This window comes from Mesoplodon mirus (genome assembly GCF_964341445.2).
Source record: "Mesoplodon mirus genome assembly, chromosome: 7".
NCBI classification, from domain to species: domain Eukaryota; kingdom Metazoa; phylum Chordata; class Mammalia; order Artiodactyla; family Ziphiidae; genus Mesoplodon; species Mesoplodon mirus.
The window spans coordinates 67,293,939-67,316,641 of record NC_138983.1 but is presented as its reverse complement, the minus strand read 5'-3'; the positions used below and the strand labels follow the sequence as shown (position 1 = coordinate 67,316,641).

The window sequence follows — 22,703 nt, the reverse complement described above, 5'->3', positions numbered from 1 at the left end:
TCTATTTCCAAGATCTTGGATCTGGGAAAGAGAATCTTGGATCATCTTTACCATCATTATTCTGAATTCTTTTTCAGGTAGAGTGCCTATTACCTCTTCATTTGTTAGGTCTGGTGGGTTTTTATCTTGCTCCTTCTCCTGCTGTGTGTTTTTCTGTCTTCTCATTTTGCTTATGTTACTGTGTTTGGGGTCTCCTTTTTGCTGGCTGCAGGTTCGTAGTTCCCGTTGTTTTTGGTGTCTGTCCCCAGTGGCTAAGGTTGGTTTAGTGGGTTGTGTAGGCTTCCTGGTGGAGGGGACTAGTGCCTGTGTTCTGGTGGATGAGGCTGGATCTTGTCTTTCTGGTGGGCAGGTCCACGTCTGGTGGTGTGTTTTGGGGTGTCTGTGGACTTTTTATGATTTTAGGCCACCTCTCTGCTAATGGGTGGCGTTGTGTTCCTGTCTTGCTAGTTGTTTGGCTTAGGGTGTCCAGCACTGTAGCCTGCTGGTCGTTGAGTGAAGCTGGGTGCTGGTGTTGAGATGGAGATCTCTGGAAGATTTTCGCCGTTTGATATTATGTGGAGCTGGGAGGTCTCTTGTGGACCAGTGTCCTGAAGTTGGCTCTCCCACCTCAGAGGCACAGCACTGACTCCGGGCTCCTCAATTTGGGATGATGTGTTGTCTATTCATGTATTCCACAGATGCAGGGTACATCAAGTTGATTGTGGAGCTTTAATCCTCTGCTTCTGAGGCTGCTGGGAGAGGTTTCCCTTTCTCTTCTTTGTTCTCACAGCTCCTGGGTCTCAGCTTTGGATTTGGCCCCGCCTCTGCGTGTAGGTCGCCGGAGGGCGTCTGTTCTTCGCTCAGATAGGACAGGGTTAAAGGAGCAGCCTCTTCGGGGACTCTGGCTCACTCAGGCCGGGAGGGAGGGAGGGGCACGGAGTGCGGGGCGAGCCTGCAGCGGCAGAGGTCGGCGTGACGTTGCACCAGCCCGAGGCGCACCGTGCGTTCTCCCAGGGAAGCCGCCCCTGGATCCCGGGACCCCGGCAGTGGTGGGCTGCACAGGCTCCCGGAAGGGCGGTGTGGGCAGTGACCTGCGCTCGCACACAGGCTTCTTGGCGGCGGCAGCAGCAGCCCCAGCGTCCCACGCCTGTCACTGGGTTCCGCGCTTTCAGTCGCGACTCGCGCCCGTCCGTGGAGCCCCTTTAAGCAGCGCTCTTAATCCCCTCTCCTCGCGCACCAGGAAACCAAGAGGGAAGAAAAAGTCTCTTGCCTCTTCGGCAGCTCCAGAGTTTTCCCGGACTCCCTCCCGGCTAGCTGTGGCACATTAGCCCCCTTCAGGCTGAGTTCTCGCCGCCAGCCCCAGTCCTCTCCCTGCGCTCCGACCGAAGCCCGAGCCTCAGCTTCCAGCGCTGCGCGCCCCGGCGGGCGAGCAGACAAGCCTCTCGGGCTGGTGAGTGCCGCTCGGCACCGATCCTCTGTGTGGGGATCTCTCCGCTTTGCCCTACCCAGGTATGTGGGGAGTTTCTTGCCTTTTGGGAGGTCTGGGGTCTTCTGCCAGCGTTCAGTAGGTGTTCTGTAGGAGTTGTTCCACGTGTAGCTGTATTTCTGGTGTATCCGTGGGGAGGAAGGTGTTCTCCGCGTCTTACTCTTCCGCCATCTTACCCGGAAGTCTCTCCTAAACCTTTGTTTTTAATAGTATGCTCCTCATTTTGGGGTTTGTCTGATCTTTTCTCATAACTAGATTTAGGTTATTCATTCTTGGTTGAAATACTAATACTGCTTGGAGAATCACATCTGGAAACACACGATATCCATCTACCCCTTACTGCTATTAATTTTGATCATCGATCAAGGTGTTGTCTGATTTATCCTCTGTATAGTTATTGTTTTTTTCCCTTGCAACTAATAAGCAATCTGCAAGGATACTCTTTAAAATCACTGAAATATCCTGTTCCTCATTAAAAGTTCCCCATGGATTTAGCATCCATTGATGATTCTTGCCTGATCCAATCTGCAAAATTTAAATCCATTTTAATCATTCATTTTAAAACTATATTAACTATATTTAATGACAGAAAAAGTCCATACTAAGAAGTCTAAAAATGTACTTACTGTTATTTGAATTACATGAACTTTAGCTTGCATATAATAACTAAGTATTAAAATAAATATCATTTATTTTAACCACTTTAGATCATTCATGTCCTGTATAAGTTTTCTAACAAGCATGCTGAGCACTGTACTACCATCTTTGAGATTAAATGTAAAACTCAACTTTTGCCATGTATTTATAAAGATGTCACAAGATACCAAAAAAAAAAAAGAAAAAGAAAATAAATGGTACTTTTATCATAACCAAAAATATTTTCTGTTTATCACTAAAATTCACCTATCTACAGTCAACTGTTTTTGGTTTTGTGCATTAGCTAGAATATAAAGGGGAAATACTGGAACACAGTGTGGTGCATATAAATTGTTGCTACTATTTTAAAAGACAACTTGGCAACTGCTTTAAAACTTTTAAAGGCAATGCCTATGGATAAACTTATACACGATGCAAGTATACAAATTACAAGGAGACTGTTTATCAATAGAAGCCAGGTCAATAAATTACACTGTATTCAAACAATGGACCACCATGCAGCTGTTATAAAGAACAAGATGAGGGATTTACCAGGTGGTCCAGTGGTTAAGAATCCGCCTTCCAATGCAGGGGATGCAGGTTAGATCCCTTGTCAGGGAACTAAGATCCCACATGCTGCGGGGCATCTAAGCCCTTGCACCGCAACTACTGAGCCTGCACACTCTAGAGCCTGTGCCACAACTAGAGAGCCCGTGAGCCACAACTACTGAGCCCACATGCTCTGGAGCCCGCAGGCCACAACGAAAGATTGCACATGCCTCAGCGAAGATCCCGCATGCCGCAACTAAGACCCGAAGCAACCAAAAAAAAGAACAAGATGGGTCTATGAAAGATATCAATAATATGTACTAAGTGACAAAAATGTTGCAGAACAGTATTGTAGATCCTATACATGTAAAAAGAGAAAGGAAAGGAAGATACACTATATATGTAAATTTATACACACAAACATATCCTTATATATGCTTGCATAAACATCTAAAATTCTAGAAGGAAACACAAGAACCTGTTAGCAAAGTTTATCTCTGGGGGATAAGACTGCAGGGGTCAGGAACTTTTACTTTCCATTTTTCTTATTCTAATATTTAAACTGCTAACCACAAGCATGAACTGTTTATAATTTTTTAAAATTTGTGACAATTTTCTCAATACCAGAGGTGAACTAGCGATCACAACTGAAAGTGAAATAAACAGAATTATCACCTGCTAGAAAGAGCATAAAACTATATTTTTTCATATTCTAATTCTAATCTCCAACCCAGAAGGAGAAATTATCAATTGTTGTGCACATACACATAGTAGGCACTTAACTAATGTTTTTCCATTATTATCTTTCTAGTAATTATCAGTGGTATAAAATTTCCAGATGGTTGACTAGAGCAAAGGATACTTGTGGCCTGTGGCCCTGAAACAGAAAGAGAAAAATCACCTATCAACATGACAGAAGTTAAACTTATAAGGAAAAACTTAAACAAATCAGTCTATCCCTTCATAAAATCCATGATATTCAAGTAAATTATCAAAGTGAGTAAAGCAAAGAGTGACTAATTCACTATTCCAGTGACTGAAAGATTAATTCTCAAAGTGCATTAATCCAAAATAGAAAATTACTAGCAAACTGCATAGTTGGTAATTCTATATAAATATGATAGGTTCACATCTTGTAATAGCATTCACAAAACATGAACCAAAATTATTAGTATTCATATATGTGTCTATATCAATCTCTATGTATACACATATCCATATATATGAATATATTTATGTAGTTATATAATAAATACATATATAATAGGAGGAAAGGGTGCTATGTACAAGTTTTCTCCTCCACTGCTTTCAAAACAAATTTTTATACCTTGATATTTCACTAAAAAGAAGCCAGGAATCAGTCAGGCCTGATTTATCTCCAGAGCCTACAAAATTAATGATTATTTCTTTTATTATACTTCCAAATCTGCAATGAAAACCTCTGTGGATATTTTTTGGTTTCCTAAAAGCCACATTGTTAACACCAACCACATGTTTTCCATACTTCTCTTTGCTAGTGGCATCAAGGTTCACAGAGTCAGTAAGAAATGATTCCCAGGGCTAAATGTGAAATATAGATCCCTGCCTATCTTTACGCACCGTCTCCTTTATCACTCTTCCACTCAATCGTTACCCTTTAGCAATACTCATCTTTTAAAGTATTCAAATATGCCAAGCTTATCAGGCCTAAGAAGCAGTTGCACTCCTATTCCCACTAACCAGAAAATCCATCCCCAGGTCTTCATGAGACTGTCTCCTCATCATTCAAGTCTCAGCTCAAATGTCATCTTCTTACACAGGATTTCTATAACCATGCAATCTAAATTAGTCCTTCCAGGCACACTGTATCCCACCAGCCTGTTTTATTTTTTTCTCAGGACTTATCACACTTTCTGAAGCTATCTTGTTCTTTTATGTGTTGTTTTATCCAATCACTCTTCCCAAATACCTTCCCCAACAATGATTTCTAAGTTTCATGACAGTAGTTTCATGACAGCAAGAATCTTGACTGTCTTGTTCATTGTGATATTCCCAGCATCTGGTACACAGTAGGTACACGATATGTATTTGCTAGACGATTGAATAAGGAAGAAATCAATATTGTCACTACATGCTGTCAGATGCTGAAGATATAATCTACTACAGCATGCACCAAAATGCTAAAATATGTGTGTATGAAAACTGTAATTATGTCTTTACAGCTATTTTAAAATCTATGAAACTGGCCAAAAACTCTAAAAATGAATGAATATTGCTCCTATCTAAATGATCATTACAAAACCTAATACATTGGCAATAAATACAATTTAAAAATTCAACCACATATATGATCTAAAATTTACAATACACTTCATTTTGTTTATTTGCAAGTGTCATTACCAGCATTTTTCTTTTAAATACATTATATTGCTTAGTAACACGTATATTAAAATAGCCATAGTGTGGTATAGAAGTTGTTTTACTTTGGATATGATCATGATGATGATATGCAAACATTTGTTGAGAAGTTACTATGTGCCAGCACCTCAAATACATTAGCTCATCTAATCTTTACATCACCACTAGGAGTTGTGGTACTATTACCATTGCCATTTTACAAATGAGAAAATTGAGAAACAGAGGGCTTAATTTATCCAAGGTCACTTAGTAAATTACAAATTTCAATCTACCTTCTTAACTCAATAACAGTTGCTAAGAAAATGTAATACTTTAAAAGGTGTCAGTTTATTTAGCCTTTCAGTTTCAGGTACTGTATAATATAGTCTAATTAAAACTATAGTTTAATTTTCCTTCATTGAACTCAATTTAAAAAAATCATTTACATTAAGTGTGAGCCTAGATCAATATACAAATTCAACTTGCACTGCCATCATCAAAAAACAGGAAAGGAAGAGGAGGGAGGGAGTGGGGGAGGAGAGAGAAACAGGGAGGGAGGGAAGAAGGGAGGGAGGGAGGGAGATTATTGCTAGCAAGTATAATGCACCCTGTTTCCAGGGCAACTGTCAGAGTCCTGGAGTGCCTGATTCAGCACTTCTTCATCTGTTTACAATCACTCCAGCACTCTGAAAACATGGTCATTGCCTTCTATTCTGTGCAGCAGTGAATTCAGCATATACAAAACAGTATTTAACCTTTTTTTTGCTTTAATAGTCTCACATGAAAGATCTGAAATAGCCATTATCCACATATTTTTTAAACAGTATACACTTTTTCACCTTATTACTATATAAATAATAAAAACATTCCCAGTATTATACAACAGAATGTAATTGTAACATACATTTAACATCCATGCTATAGCAACATTCAATTAAAGGTTAAAATATTTTATTAGTAATTGAGCCAAGACCATACATATACTTTCTCCACAGTAAATACTCCACATTCAACCATAAACACTGTAATTTAACCACTAACATGGATTTGAAGTCACAAAGTAAAAACTAGAAGCTACAATTTCATTCCCAAAATTGTCTTTGCCTATTTTATTCTGCACTATGTAAAATAAGGCTACAATTCCCAGTTTGTTTATTTTTGTTTTATTTTGTTTTGGAAGAGGATGCCTATAGTAAAGACTCTACACATACGCGCACATGCAGGCACACACACACACACAATTTAAAAGAGCAGTTATAATCCTTCTTGAAATGTAATTTTGATTCTAGAATTTTATTTTATTATAATACAAACTAAACTGTCAGTGTATACCCATAATAGTAAAGTAATAAATAAAAACTTATGAAAAGGACACATAATTATATACTATGGTAAATGGACAAGAATATGAGATTGTCCAATCCAGTGTTACTTTTCTTAAAATCAAATTTATTGAAGTCAAATTTACTTACAGCTATTTAAAATGTTCAGTTTAATGATTTTTGACAAATATTGTACAACTGTGTAATTATCCCCGCAATTAAGATATAATTCCATCACCAACAAAAGTTCCCTCAAACTCCTCTGTATTCAGTTCCTCCTACCACTGGCCCTAGGTGGCAGATAACTGATCTGCTTTGTGACACTATAAATTACTTTTCATTTCCTAGAATTGTATATAAACTGAATTATACAGTATTTACTCCTTTGGATATGGCTTCTTCCATTTAGCATAAGGTTTTGCTAATGTTCTGAGATTCACACATGTTGTGTGTATTCATAGTTCATTCCCTTTTATTAATGAGTAGTATTCCATTGTAGGGATATATCACAATTTGTTTACCCACTCACCTGTGAAGGACATTTGGGTTGTTTCTAATTTACGGCTTTTATGAACAAAAGTGCTACAAACATATATGAACAAATTTTTCTGTGGATATATGTTTTTATTTCTCTTCATTAAATACTTAGGAGAGAACTCCAAGATCATACGCTAAATTGCCAAAACATTTTCCAAGGGAATGTACAATTTTACATTCCTAGCAGGAGTGTTCACAGTTTTTGCCTAATTTTAATTTGATCATTTGTTTTCTTTTTATTGAGTTGTAGGAGATCTTTAAATATTCTGGATAGAAGTCATTTGTCACATATATTTATTATAAATAGTTTCCCCATGCTAGTGCTTACCTTTGCATTTTCTTACCTATAGCTTTCAAAGAAAAGTTTTTAATTGTAATTAAGTCCAGTTAATTATTTTTTTTTCTTTTATGTTTTTTTTTTCAGAATTTTCTTCTAGATGTTTTAAAGTTTGTTTGTTTTTTTTTAAATTTTGGTCTATAACCCTTGTGTTGTGTATGGTGTAAGAGTCAGTGTTCATTTTTTCCCCCACAGATTAGCCAGTTGTTCTAGGACATTTGTTGAAAAGACTATAACTTCCTCCTTTGATGTGCCTTGGCACCTTTGCTAAAAATCAACTGATCTTATGTGTGTGGGTCTATTTCTGGACACTTGATTCTATTCTATTGATCCATAATGTCTACCTTATTACTACTACACACTGTAATTAAATAAATCTTGAATCAGGTAGTCTGAACTATGTTCTTTTTTTAATTGCTTCGACTATTTGTCTTTCCATGTAAAAAAAAAAAAAAATTTTCTGGCTGCCGCACAGCATGAGGGATCTTAGTTCCCCCACCAGGAAGCGTGCCCCCTGCAGTGGAAGCATGGAGTCTTAACCATTGGACCATCAGTGAAGTCCTGTAAATTAGATTCAATCTAATTTTGAATTAGATTGTCAGTAACTTTAAAAAAAAAGAAAAAGACTGCTGAATTTGTATTAAAATTTCACTGAAGTACAGTTCAATTTGTAACTCAGTGTTTCTTAATCTCTATCTATACATTAGAATTACCAGGACACATCAAAAGATAACCCAAGCCTACCTAGACCCCCATCCCAAACCAATCAAATCAGTAGGTCCTAATATGGAGCCATGATTCAGAAATTCTGGTTTAATCTTTTGGAGGAAATGTTTCCATTAAAATTAAAGATATTTGAGACTATAAGGGACTTTTTGTCATAAATATTGCTGGTGTCTAATTAGAAACTGGGATATCCATTTAAAAAATTAATTTCCATTTGTTAGACCTTCAGAACTAATATTTAGATAAGACCCAAGCCTCCTGGTCATGCCAAACTTAAAAAAAGAAGAAATTTGGAAAATTTTCTAAAGATATTTGAGGAAGAAAAACCCAGGAGAAAAAAACCTGACAATCTAGAATTCTACATCTTGGTAAACTATCATTCAAAAGTGAGAGTTAAACAAAGAAACTTTCAGACCCACAAAAAGAGCTTACACTAACTGAACCTAACTGAAAGATATTTCTGTGTTATAAAGAGAAATATTAAAACAGAAGGAAGGAGTGTGACACACACAAAAAATACAGCTAGCCCCAAACGGAGCAGTTAAAACAAGCATTTAAGGAACAACTAATCCTAATCTTGTAAAAACTGTTTCAGATAACAGAAAAAGATGTAACACTCACCAACTTTTTCATAAGTCTAGTGCTACCCTGATATCAAAACCAGATGAGAACAGATGTTACAAGAAAAGAACATTAAATGGCAAAATGTCTTATGCAAATAGACAGAAAATTCTCAATAAAATATTACCAAACTAAACACAGCAAAGTAGAGGAGAAAAACCAATACAAATCTTAGCTGCCTTGATACCAATGAGTGTTGGCAAGTCTCCTAAAATTTAATCAAATAAAAGATCTTGACGTTGAAGGAAAAGAAAGAAGAAAAGGAAGGGAGGGAGGGAGGGAAAAGAAAAGACAAGACAAAACAATACATCATGGCCTAGCTGGGTTTACCACAGCACTACAAGAATTGCACGTATATTTTTCTTTATACTTTTCCGTATGTTTGAAACACTATATATCATAATTTTTCTTAAGCTCCAAAGGGGTAGTAATTTGCAGATCAAAAAAGATTGAAACCTAAATGCCTACAGTAAGGAAAAAGAATAGGAAGTCAATTTACTCACAGACCCCTCCAAAGATCTAGCACTTGAAGATAGCAATTACCATAGAATGCTGGGGTAAGATTTTCCACTAAAATCTGGGGAGTTTGGTTGAAAACTTACATATTTATACTGATAAGACGCTGCCTCCACCGTGTTCAGTCAAGCAACTACTTCCCTTCAGACTGGCAGACCAGAATTTTGGTCTCTGGAGAAATTCTAGAGACCAGAGATCTAGAGAAATTCTGCATTTGGTATAGCAGGCACCTAGTAGAAAACAGAGGTGAGACAGCAGACTGACACAGGCCAGAAGGAACAGGGAGTTAAGAACGCCTGGAGAGGTCGTGCGCGTGAGTCCCGTAGGGCCAGGGAGGCACCAGCTGCCACGCAGGGAGGAGGCCAGGCTGCAGCTTGAGGGAGGCCCCGGCCCCTCTGCGCCTGTGTCTGGCAGAGCTGGTGTGAGACAAAAGACAATCCTTCCCAGCCGCCGGGATAATCAAGAGTTTTGGCCTGACCTTTGAGTGCACACCGAAATAGTTCGGAGCCAAATGAAAAGCACAGACTATGGCACTGAAACGGATTAATAAGGAACTTGGTGATTTCGCCCGTGACCCTGCAGCACAATGTTCTGCAGGTCCAGTTGGGGATGATATGTTTCATTGGCAAGCTACTATTATGGGACCTAATGACAGCCCACATCAAGGCGGTGTATTCTTTTTGACAGTTCATTTCCTACAGACTATGCCTTCAAACCACCTAATGTTGCATTTACAACAAAATTTATCATCCAAATATTAACAGTAATGGCAGCATTTGTCTCGACATTCTAAGATCACAGTGGTCTCCTGCTTAAACTTCTAAATTTCTTTTATCCATTTGTTCGCTGCTATGTGATCCAAACCCAGATGACCCCCTAGTGCCAGAGATTGCACGGATCTATAAAACAGAGATAAGTACAACAGAATAACTCCGGAATGGACTCAGAAGTATGCCATGTGATGTTATCTGAAAGTCAGAATAACCTGCATTATAGCTGGAATAAACTTTAAATTACCATTCCTTTTTTGATTTTCTTATCTGGCTGCTCCCCCATCAGACTTCGTCTTTTTTATATTTTGTTTACCTCCCTCCATTCATTCACATGCTCATCTGAGAAGACTTAAATTCTTCCAGCTTTGGACAATAACTGCTTTTAGAAACTGTAAAGTAGTTACAGGAGAACAGTTGCCCAAGATTCAGAATTTTTTTAAAAATGGAGCATGTGTATTATGTGACCAATGTCTTCACTCTAACTTGGGTATGGGATTAAAACCATTCTTCACTGCTCTAACATGCTGAAGAATCATCTGAGCGGGAGGGAGATGGATGCTGAGTTATCACATCAAAGGAAACAGCATTATTCTAGCAGCATCCATTCTTTTTTTTTTTTTTTTTTGCGGTATGCGGGCCTCTCACTGTTGTGGCTTCTCCCGTTGCGCAGCACAGGCTCCGGACGCGCAGGCTCAGCGGCCATGGCTCACGGGCCCAGCCGCTCCGCGGCATGTGGGATCTTCCCGGACCGGGGCACGAACCCGTGTCCCCTGCATCGGCAGGCGGACTCTCAACCACTGCGCCACCAGGGAAGCCCCTAGCAGCAACCATTCTTGTGTAAGCCTTCCACTGTTAGAGATTTGAGGTTACATGATATACTTTATGCTCATAACTGATGTGGCTGGAGAATTGGTATTGAATTTATAGCATCAGCAGAACAGAAAATGTGATGTATTTTATGCATGTCCATAAAGGAATGACCTGTTCTTGTTCTACAGAGAATGGAAATTGGAAGTCAAACACCCTTTGTATTCCAAAATAGGGTCTCAAACATTTTGTAATTTTCATTTAAATTGTTAGGAGGCTTGGAGCTATTAGTTAATCTATCTTCCAATACATTATTTAATATAGCACTGAATAAATGATGTAAGTTGTCAACGGATGAGTGATCAACTAATAGTTCTGCTAGTAATTGATTTATTTTTCTTCAAAAAAGTTGCATAAACCAATGAGTTAGCTGCCTGGATTAATCAGTATGGGAAACAATCTTTTGTAAATGCAAAGCTGTTTTTTGTATATACTGTTGGGATTTGCTTCATTGTTTGACATCAAATGATGATGTAAAGTTCTAGAGAGTGAATATTTTGCCATGTTCAGTTAAAAGTGTGCAGTCTGTTACAGGTTGACACATTGATTGACCTGATATGCAGAATTAATAAGCTATTCAGATAGTGTAGCTTTGTAGGCTGCACATGATACTGGCAGCCCAGGAGTTCATAGAGGGACTTGGGACCCAGCAGTTCTGAAACGTGTATATGGAGTTGAAGAAATTTATTTTCCAGGTACAACCCCCCTAACTAAATTTTTTCTTTACCTTGTACACTTGACAGCTGAAAAAAACCATAACATGGGAGTAACAATGGGTCAAAATTTACAAAATAAAGTACTGTTTTGGTGTGGGAAAAAAAAAAAAAAAAGAATGCCAGGAGCAACCTTTAACCAATAAGGGACAGATGTTGATGTTGGTAGATAAAGTGCCCAGCTTCCCTGCACCTCAATGAGACAATTCTGTGGTATCATGGTCTAAACCAGCATGGAAATGTTCGATATTTGCACTGTCCTATATGGCAGCCACTAGCTGCAAGTGGCTACTGAGCACTTGAGTTGTGGTGTGACCAAAAACTGAATTTTAAATTTTATTTAATTTAAGTAATTTAAATTTAAATAACAGTACATGGCTAGTGGTTAGTACTGGACAGCATAGAGTCTCTCTGAGAGTCTCCAGTAATATTGAATCCCAGCTGCCCACAGCAGTAATCCACTCAATCAATATACTCTTTACTAGTTTTCCTCTTGTACTGTCTCACTTCCCCATTCTCTGATTATAATTCCTAGAATCATCTCCCTATCTTAGAGTCTGCTTTTGAGAGAACGAAGACTCTAAGGATCTGATGAAAGCTTCCAATAGAAAGGCAAAGACTAAAATGAGCCACAAGAAATTAGGAAATGGCAGGAAAAAGAAACAGAAGAAAACACCGATAAAATGTTATTAATAATCTCAGAGAGATAAGAGTAGACATTGCATCCATGAAACAAAAACATAATATTGAAATGGGAACAGAGAACAAGAAAGCTCTTGGAGAAATTAAAACTACGATAACAAAAATTTTGTAAGTCAGTAGAAGGATGAGAAGATGAAGTGAAGGACAACAAGAAAAATAAAACAAAAATCCTAAGAGATGGACTTGGGGAGAAAAAAAAATTTTTTTAATTAAACAATTAATCCAAGAGATACACTGTCAAAATAGGAGATACAATGGCCAATTAACAGTAAGCCCAGAAAGAAAGAATTGAAAAGAGGAAAAAAAGAGAAATTATTAAAAACCACAGGAAAATTTCCCCAAACTAAAAGATATGAATCTCCTAAATTTGAAAAAAAGACATATACCAAGGCACAACATCACAAAATTTGTGAACACCAGGATAAAGAAAATCCTAAAAACTTCCAGAGAGAAATCAGATTAGCTTCAGACATTTTAATAGTAACACTGGATGCTTTTTTTTTTTAAGTAGACTTAGTTCAACAGTAAACAATATTTTCATAATCAAAAAATGTAAATACCAAAAATAGATTTTAAAATTGTGACATAGCTACAGTAAGAGAATGGAAGAAGAGAGAAAGGGAAGGACTCTAAGAGACCTAAATTCTCAATAACATACAAGAATCACTTAAGCCAAGAAATTGGCAGAAGAGGCATATTATTTTAAATTACGTAGATAAATACCACAAGAAAGAGTGAAAAGAATTCGGAGTGATTATGTCTGCGAAGCAGGACTGGAGAGTGGGGAAGAACTAGAAAGGAGACTGCAATTTTTCATTTTAATCTTTTAGTGCTGTTTGATTTTTTATGTGTATGTATTACTTTGAAGGAAATAAAAATGTATTACAAAAGCGGAACAGAAATTTTATGTTAAAATTGTTCAAACTTTTGAAACTATTTTTGAATAACAGTTGTAAAGAGATAGTGTAAGTAATTGGAATCCAAAGATAATCTCAACACAGATAATATCTACTACTCATTTTAGACATCTCATTCAATAACACTTCAGAAAGTGCTAACAGGAAATATAGTTAAACCTATTTATTTGTGCCGATGGCAGGGAGCTAGAATATGAATAAATTCATTTACTTTTGCCATTAAAATACACACATATAATTTGTTGGGAAGATTAAGCCCTGTATGTGGGGAAGGCTAAGCTCTATACGTTTTAGAAAGTTAATATTAAAATTGAATACTATCACTTGAGCACAAATCAATGAGCTAGATAGTCACAGAAATGTTATGCACATAATAGGCACTTAGATTTGTTAACTAAACTGACCAAATGAGATACTCCAAACAGGGCTCCTAAAAACACAAGGAAAAGCCAGTACAAATATAAAATTTACCATGGATAAATATGCAAGTAGTAACTGATAACTTAGTATATATTGAATCACTTTTAGTTTCAGTTTCATCTCTTTTCTCTTCCAGCTAACCTTTTGCCTGTCACTGTGTCAGGTTCCCATAAAATGACTGAGCCATGATAAAAGACATAGAAGGAAATAATGACATCAGAACATTTACGATAGGAGAATAAATTCACTAGTCAGGAGACCTTGCCAGCAACAATATCACTTGAACATGACAAGTGAGAACACAGTAAGGTTAAAAGAGAAAACTTCATTTGGAAAGAAAACTTCATCTGGAATATTAGTAATTTTTCTTTTTATTAAACAAATATTTTAAGAAATAATATCCTAAAAATTTTTCCTAAAAATGGGAAAAACTGACAAGCCTTTGCTATGAAAGTTTTTAAAGCACTGTACTATGATATTAATCTTAGGCAAAAGATTACAGTTGTCAGTCACAAGTAATTCAACATTAAAACATTCCTTTCTAAATACTTATTTTTGACAGTTTACCATGATAATTTAAAATATTTTTCCTGTTTCACAAAATTATTACAATAAAATCAATAAACTTCCTATTTTTTATCAAATTTTTAATACAACTTCTAGAGCAAGTGTTCCCAATAATATATAGATCCTCCAAACTTAAACTTTTATTATTCAGCATAAATAATTAACTATGAAGTCTATTTATGTCTAGCTTTATATAAAAACCAAAATGAAATCCTTAATTTCACACTAACAATTAACCTCACTAAATATTAGAGTCCACATATTAACCAATTAGACCTATAGAATGGTAAGAGAATAAGATCTACTATTACCAGCAGAACTAAAAAGGGCCAATACTTTAACTCCAATTTTTAAGGCGACCAAGGCTAAAAATAATATCTCTTCCTTTTCTTTTTTTCCAATGATTGTTGACTACTGAGAGCAATGGTTGTGTTGCTTTCATTTGTGTACTTAGGAGCACCTGGCATAATACGTAATGCCCTCCATCAAATTTTATTGCATGAAAGGCTGAATAAATTGTTTTTCTCAATAATATCTATTCCTTTAAATTAAATTTGTGTCTCCATTGTTGGAGGCACCCATAATTAACAAAGGATTTTAGAAAGCAATAAATACTATATTTGTCAGCAAAATAATCCCATTAAGATATCAATATCACAAGTACTAAAAGGATTAAATGATCTCTTAGAAAAGTTTTCAGCTCTAAAATCCTGAGGTTTTACTAACACAGAACATTTTTCTCCTAAAAAGAATTACCTTCTCTCATATTATTCTTTTATAGGCTTCACTAAATAACGCTTTATGCTTTAAAAATGAGAAGCTGCTTCAAACGAAGCCAGACTTTCTAATTAAGTTAACTGGAAACAAGAAAAACTTATTGAGGCTTTCATACGAAGGGAATAAAATAATGTCATGGGCACAGTATAAATTTTAGTGACTAAACAACTTTATATAACTTGCTGAAAAATCATAAAGGAATCAAACATTTCCAATACAATTCTTAAAATAAAAAATAAATAGCTACAGCATGAGATGTCATTAGTAAATAATTGTTTGAAAACCTGAAGTTTTTAATGATCAACAAACAAGTACCCCTTTTCATGTACTTTGTACCCCGTAGAAAGAAAAGACGCTTCTATGTGAAATAAAAGTTAACTTTATTTTTATAAGAAAGACTCTGATGAGAATGCTTGAACTACGGGGGAAATAAAGTACTAGATAAGTCTTAAAAAACACCTTATATTACCCTTGTATGAAGTTTTTTCCCCTATCCTTGGTCCTGTCAGTATAGGATGAGCTGACTCTCTGAACCTATCATATGCTAGGAAATATCTTAACTTCTACAAAGCCAAAGAATTTTTGCCAGGATTATGTGGATTTGGAAAAAGAGGAATTCCAGTAAATTCCAAGTAACCAGTTGTTACCACAGAGAAATAAAACTGATTTGTTCAGTTTTGGAAGGGACAGGCTTTTCGTTGGACAGAGCCAGCTGAGAATTATAAAGCTTAGCTGCTTTAAGCCACAACCCTCACAAACAGCTAAGAAGCAGTCATCAGGAGTGTGATTCTCAGACTAGCAGAAAGTAAGTTTCCAAAAGAAGTTCTCTCAGCTTTCAAAAGAATAACTTCTAGTATTTCTTAAGACCTCCATATGACCACTTGGTCAGTCACTTTCCTCCATGTACATTATGCATCACGGGTTTTGAAGTAAGACAGAACTGGTTTTTAATACCAGATCAGTAACTACCAGCTGACTAGTCCTGCTTAACTCCTCTGAGCTTCAGGTTCCTCAACTGTAGAAGAAGACAACCATACCCTATATTTTGATGACTACTTCATAAATTTTATAAGAGAAAAAAAGAGATGATCCCACAGATTAAAAGTAGCAGAAACCAATCTTACACAATTTTTTTCAGCAAATAGTGAAAAAGGAAATACTAAGTCATTGTATGAAGCCAGCACAACCCTAAAACCCACACCTGACATGGACATTATGAGAAAAGAAAATTACAGACCAACAACTCTCATGAACATTAATGAAAATTCTAAAAAAAATAATAATAATTTAGCAAGGCAAATCTAGCAACATACAAAAAGGATAATACATATGACTAAGTGGGATTTATTCCAAGAAAACAAGGTTGTTGGTTCAACATTTGGAAATAAACCAAAGTAACTCACCACATTAACAAAACAAAAAAGAGAAATCCTAGGATCATCTCAATAGATACAGAAAAAGTATCTGATAAAATTTAACACTCATTCATAATTTTACAAACCTCTTAGCAATCTGGAAATAGAAGAAGGAAAATTCTTTAATCTGATAAAAGGTAAAAGGTATCTTCTACAAAAAAAAAATACACACACATCCCTCAACTACAGCTAACATCAATTTTAATGTCAATATACTGAATATATTCCCCAGAAGTTGGGGAGAAAACAAGATTGTCCACTGTCTTCACTTCTATTCAATTTTATATTGGAGGTTCTAGCCATTGAAATAAGGCAATAAAAAGGCAGAAAAGTATAAAGATCAGAAAAAATAAAATTGTCTTTGCTCACAGATAACATGATTATATATGTAGAAAATACAAAGGAATCTACAAACAAGCGACTACAATGAATAAGTGAATCTAGTAAGGTTTTTTGATACAAGTTCAAGACTTTTCTATTGTATTTCTATATAGTAATAACAATCAAATGGAAAATCAGGGGCTTCCCTGGTGGCGCAGTGGTTGAGAGTCCGCCTGCTGATGCAGGGGACACGGGTTTGTGCTCCGGTCTGGGAAGATCCCACATGCCGTGGAGTGGCTGGGCCCGTGAGCCATGGCCACTGGGCCTGCGTGTCCGGAGCCTGTGCTCCGCAACGGGAGAGGCCACAACAGTGAGAGGCCCACATACCACAAAAAAAAAAAAAAAAAAAAAGGAAAATCAAATTTATGAAACAGCATTTATTATATAATAACAAAAATCAAATAATGAATAAGACGAGTAAGATAGCTACACTGAAAACTAAAAATGATAATGAGAAAAAATTTTAAAGAAGTAAATAAATGGTGAAATACACACAGTTCATGGTTTGTAAGACTCAATATTATTATGACAACCAATTCCCCCCAATTAATCTATAGCTCCAATGCAATCCTAATCAAAATTCCAGCAAGATGTTTTGTGGAAACTGACAAACCAATCCAAAAATTTATATGGAACTGCAAAGACCCTAAAATAGCAGCTTCAATCTTTAAGAAGAACAAAGCTGAAGGACTTACACAACAAGATTTCAACATTTACTATAAAGTTTTAGTGTGACAATGGACAAATATACTAATGAAACAGAGTCCAAAAACCGATCCACACATATATGTCACTTGCTTTATGAAAAAGATGCCACTGAAAATCTGTGTGGGGAAAAGACAGCCTTTTCAATCAATGGTGCTAGAGTTTTGGAAACTAGTATGAAAAAACAATGAACCTTGACCTCAATTCCACACCATTAACAAAAATTAATTCTAGATCACAAACCTAAAAGTAAAAGGTAAAACTATAAAGCTTCTAGAAGAAAATATAAGAAAATATCTTCATGATCTTCATATAAGCAAAGATTTTTTAAAATATTCAAAAGGCCACTAAACTGCTAACTAAAAACTAAAGTTACTAGTCTATTAATAGAAAAAAAAAAGTCATATACTTCATTAAAATTAAGAACTTCTGTTCACCAAAAGATATCATTAAGAGAGCAAATGGTTAAGCCACAGACCAGCAGAAGATATTCCCAGTACGTAAATCCAGCAAAGGCTTTGTATCTAGAATTCATAAACAATGTAAAAGACTACTATAAATCAATAATTTAAAAAAATCCAATTTTTTAAATGGGCAAAAGATCTAAACAGGAATTTCAAAAAAGAAAATACCCAAATGGCCCATCAACATATAGAAAAGTACTCAAGCATTATTAGCATCAAAGAAATGTAAATTAAAGTGACAATGACACAGCACTACACAACTCACAGATTGGCTAAACACTCATCCGAAGTGTTGATTAGAATGTGGAGCAACTGGAACTCTCATCGACTACTACCAGGTGTATAAATTGGTACAACTTTGGAAAATTGCTTGGCAGTTTCTAATGAGGGTCAAACATATACCTACCCTATGATTCAATAAACCCACTCCTAGGTATATAGTCAACAAAAATTAATATGTCTACCAAAAGATATATAAGAATGTTCACAACAGCTTTAATCATAAATGTTCCCCCAAAATGGAAATAACTCAAATGACCATAAACTGGAGAATGAATAAATAATGATACATTTGTACTATGGAATACTACACAGAACTATAAAAGAATAAACTAGTGATACATTTAACAACATGTATGAATCTTGTAGGCATTATTTTCAGCAAAGGAAACCAGATACAAAAAATAACATACCATGTAACTCGATTTATATGAAATTCAAAAACAGGCGAAAAAAATTGATGGAGATAGGAGTTAGGATAGTCGTCAACATGCGGAGGGAGTAATGCCTCTAAGCGTGAACAAAGATTTCTTCTGGTGTGCTGGGAATGTTTTATATTTGGATCTGGGTGGTAACCACATATGTATATACCTATGAAAACATTCATTAAGCACTATATTTTAAGATTACTGTACTTGGTAGCATGTATGTTATGCCTCAATTTTAAAAAGTTGTATTCTCTAAATTTGAAGGAAAAAGCTTCAATCTGGAATTTGGGGATATGTGCAGGAAAAGAAAGTACTTAACAGAGGACTTGGTCAACTCATAACCTATTTGGTTCATATAAATGCATATAAAATAAATAAGAGGAAATAAAGTCGTGCTAAAAAGGAGACTCAACATTTATTGAGAGTTGATAATAACCCAAGCATTGTGTCAAGGCTATACTTGCACAAACATACACACACACACACACAATCTTATTTAAACTCTTCAACAAACCTATGGGGTAGGTACTAATTTTAGAGATGAGAAAACTATGGTGAATAGATGTTGCTCCTATTAAGTTTTAAATGGTTTGATCTTTGTAAACACCATTTGGCTTGCATAAAATATTTTCTAAATATACTGAGAAAAAGTGATTTGTAAATATCCTACCTGGCTTTCCTATCACATCATCTAAATATCCTCCACCACACTGTCATCTTACTCTCCTTTATTTTTCTTCACAACACACATTGCTATCTGATAATATATTACATGTATATGTGCTTATTTCTTATTTTCTCTCTCTCCCACTAGAATACAAGTTCCATGAAGGCAGAGACCTTGTCCATGTAATTCATTGCTCTCTCCCAACACCTAGACCCATATCTGCCATGTAGTAGAAACCCAATATATATTGGTGGATGGAATGAAAAAAGTAATAATAAATGCCCTATCTGATACTCAATTTGTACCCTTTTCCATAAGATCTATAAAGCTAAAAGAAAATAAATGTATTCCAAGTCTCTGGTAATAATCAGTTTGTATAACTTTACCAGCAAAAGACTTGATATGTATCTCTAATTTGGGGCAACCACTTCATATAGTCAAAGAAGAATTTGGGAAGACTGATTTTAACATGTTAAACTAATACAGATAATTATCTTCCATTTATGTCACAAAAGACATAACCGTCCAAATGTTAATCTTTTAAGACTGTATTGTTTTGGAGCCAGCTAAGCACAGAGTATGTCATGGTTTTAGGAAGAAATGCTTGGGGCCAGCATTATAAAAACCAATTACAATACTCAGCATCAACACAGAGCTAAAACAGTGATGACTAAACAACTACTGAAATGCAGCATTATTTACAAATAGCCAAGATAGGGAAATAACCTAAGTGTCCATCGATGGATGAATGAATGGAAAGAAAATGTGGTGTATGTGTGTTGTGTGCGTGCACACACACACGAATATCATTCAGCCATAAAAAAAGAATGAAATCTTGCCATTTGTGACAAAATGCATGGATCTTGAGGGCATTATACTAAGTGAAATAAGTCAGACAGAGAAAGAAAAATGCTGTATGATTTCAATCATTTGTAGAACCTAAAAAACAAACAAACAATAAAAACAAAAAAAACAAGCTATAGATACAGAGAACAGATTGGTGGTTTGCCAGAGGTGGGGGGTAGGGGTGTGCACAATGACTGTAGTCAGTAATACTATAGTGCACGTTTGAAAGCTGCTAAGGCAGTAGATCTTAAAAGTCCTCATCACAAGAAAAAATAATTTTTTGATAACTATGTAAGGTGATGGATGATAACTGGACTTATGATGATTATTTTGCAATAAATACAAAATACTGAATCATTATTTGTACCTGAAACAAACATGATGTTATATATCAATTAAATGTCAATTTTTTTTAAACACTACTTAAGTGTATAGGGATGGATGTTTGCCCCTTCACTGAATTCTACTGTTTAGTTTACTCCTGTGTCTTGATCTCATTTCCTCACCTCTCTGCTCTAGCTACTGTGAGCTTTAACCTCACTTGCTATTATCTTTAATTTTTCCTTCTGTGCTATATAAATATGTGTGTATATACATATATATACAAACACACACATATATGTACATATATATATTTTATATATATGTGTGTGTATATATATATATATATCTTTTCTCTCTAACATATTTAGATGTGCATCTATCTTTGAAGCATACACACATACACATAAAACTTGCCTGGACCTTGCTTTCCCTTCCAAAATACTGTTGTTTGATGTCACAGCCACTTTCTTAAAAAAATATACAACCTCCACTCCCTACTCACAAATTCATATGATCATCAATAATGACCTTTATCACCAAGTCAAACTGCCTTCCATATGACCTCAATGCATCATTTAAAATAGAACACATCCTCCATCTTTAAACTGTATCCTCTTGACGTGCATTATTCTGTGCCTCCCAGGTTTTGCTGGGCCTGAACTTTAAACAATTTAGGGGAACCTCTTTAAGAAAAAAAAGCAAAATTAGAAATACAAACTTAGGTGTAATGGTGAATACTTATCTAGAATGAGGGGGGAAAGAATCACAACACAAGTATCACTAAAATCTAGAAAAATAACATCATAATTCTATCAATAATAAACTGCCTGACACACTTCTAGGATACTTTTTCTACATTTTAATTGCATATCTTTCATGATCACTTCTTCATGTGACAATGATATGTAACATTTTCTATAAGTAGATAGAAATATGTAAGATTTTCTATAAAGAAATAGATTTTTTAAAACTTTCTGAAGACTAAATCATTACTCACATTTTAGAAAATATTCTTTTAGGTTCACAAACTGTTACTGGCTATGTAATATAACATTTTAGTACTGTTGTAAAATTTGGGGAAACTTACATTTGTTTCTTTCCCTTATAAGCTATCAGATTCAAAAGAGTTTTCCCCAGACTAGCTTCTGGCTCCGTGTATTTCAAACTGTGTTTCTCTTACCCTACTCACGTACTTCTAGTGTCAGATTCTGTAGGACGTGTCCATATCATCTATAATCTCTGGCCTTGCATCTTTTTTCATAACACTGAGTCAGCACAGTAAGTGATAAGAGTACAATTGACCCTTGAACAACCGGGGGGGTGCTAAGAGTGCCAACCCTCCGAGCAGTCGAAAATCTGTATATAATTTATAGTCAGTCCTCCATATAGGCAGCTCCTCCATATCCGAGGTTTCACATCCATGGATTCAACCAACCTCAGATAGCATAGTACTATAGTTATTTATTATTGGAAAAAATCTGTATGTAAGTAAACCCACACAGTTCAAACCTGTGTTCAAGGGTCAACTGTATTCCAAATGTCATTCCTATACCAGAACAGCTAGCAAAAACCTAACTACACTCTGAAGTGACAATGAACCATATAAATATATGCCACCCAAACTAAATGTAACCCCAATTCAACTTTCCCTTAGCTGGATGCCAAAAATGCCTACAGGCACTCCAATGCTACATGACATGAGGGTAAATCAAGAATGGAAAGAGACAGCACTCTTATCTTAAAATACCTTACTTTTGGAAATCCTACAGAAACATGTGGCCATGTGAACACCTTTCTCCCCAAGGCTTAGAAGAAATTTGCACAAGTGGTAAATCCCCCACAACCTACCACCCTGACTCTGTTTTCTTTGCTGACTCCTTTTTGACATGCCAACAACTAAATATAAGTACTTCCCACAATTCTTGCCTTTCTCCTGAAAACCTACACAATACAGGTACTTCCCAAAGTCAGGTTGTCCTTAATTTTTTAAAAATTCTATCTGCACTCCTTTCTTCCCCCCAGTCTCATCTATTCTCAAGCTTCATCTATGACCTTCTTTAGCAAATAATCCTCCCTTTAGAATATAGTGACTAGACTATCAACTCTCCGGGAAAGGGAGATGCCAGCCTTGTGTTCTGCATGAACTCCAAGGCCTGAATTCCCTGGGGCATATAGAGGAATGAATGAAACATACTGAATAGCTTCAAAAGTTTATCTCTAGCCTCATTCTCTTTTCAAACCTATGATCTTCGATTCAACTGCCTATTGGCCTTTTTCAGGAAGATAACATCTGCCCCGCCTCAGAAAGCACACACAAAATCCCACAGCCTCTGGAGCACTGGAACTTCATTTTAATGATAACTTTTAAAGTCT

At 35.9% G+C, this 22,703-nt stretch overlaps 1 protein-coding gene and 1 pseudogene across 3 annotated transcripts in view; one reads left to right on the top strand and one right to left on the bottom strand.

Annotated features, from left to right (window-relative positions):
- PDE3B (phosphodiesterase 3B) overlaps nucleotides 1–22,703 on the bottom strand; it is a 170,288-nt gene that overhangs the window by 121,119 nt on the left and 26,466 nt on the right. The window lies entirely within an intron of this gene.
- Nucleotides 9,338–10,047, top strand: LOC309807844 (ubiquitin-conjugating enzyme E2 D3-like; annotated as a pseudogene). Its single transcript has one exon. The product of its transcript is annotated as a ubiquitin-conjugating enzyme E2 D3-like (transcript).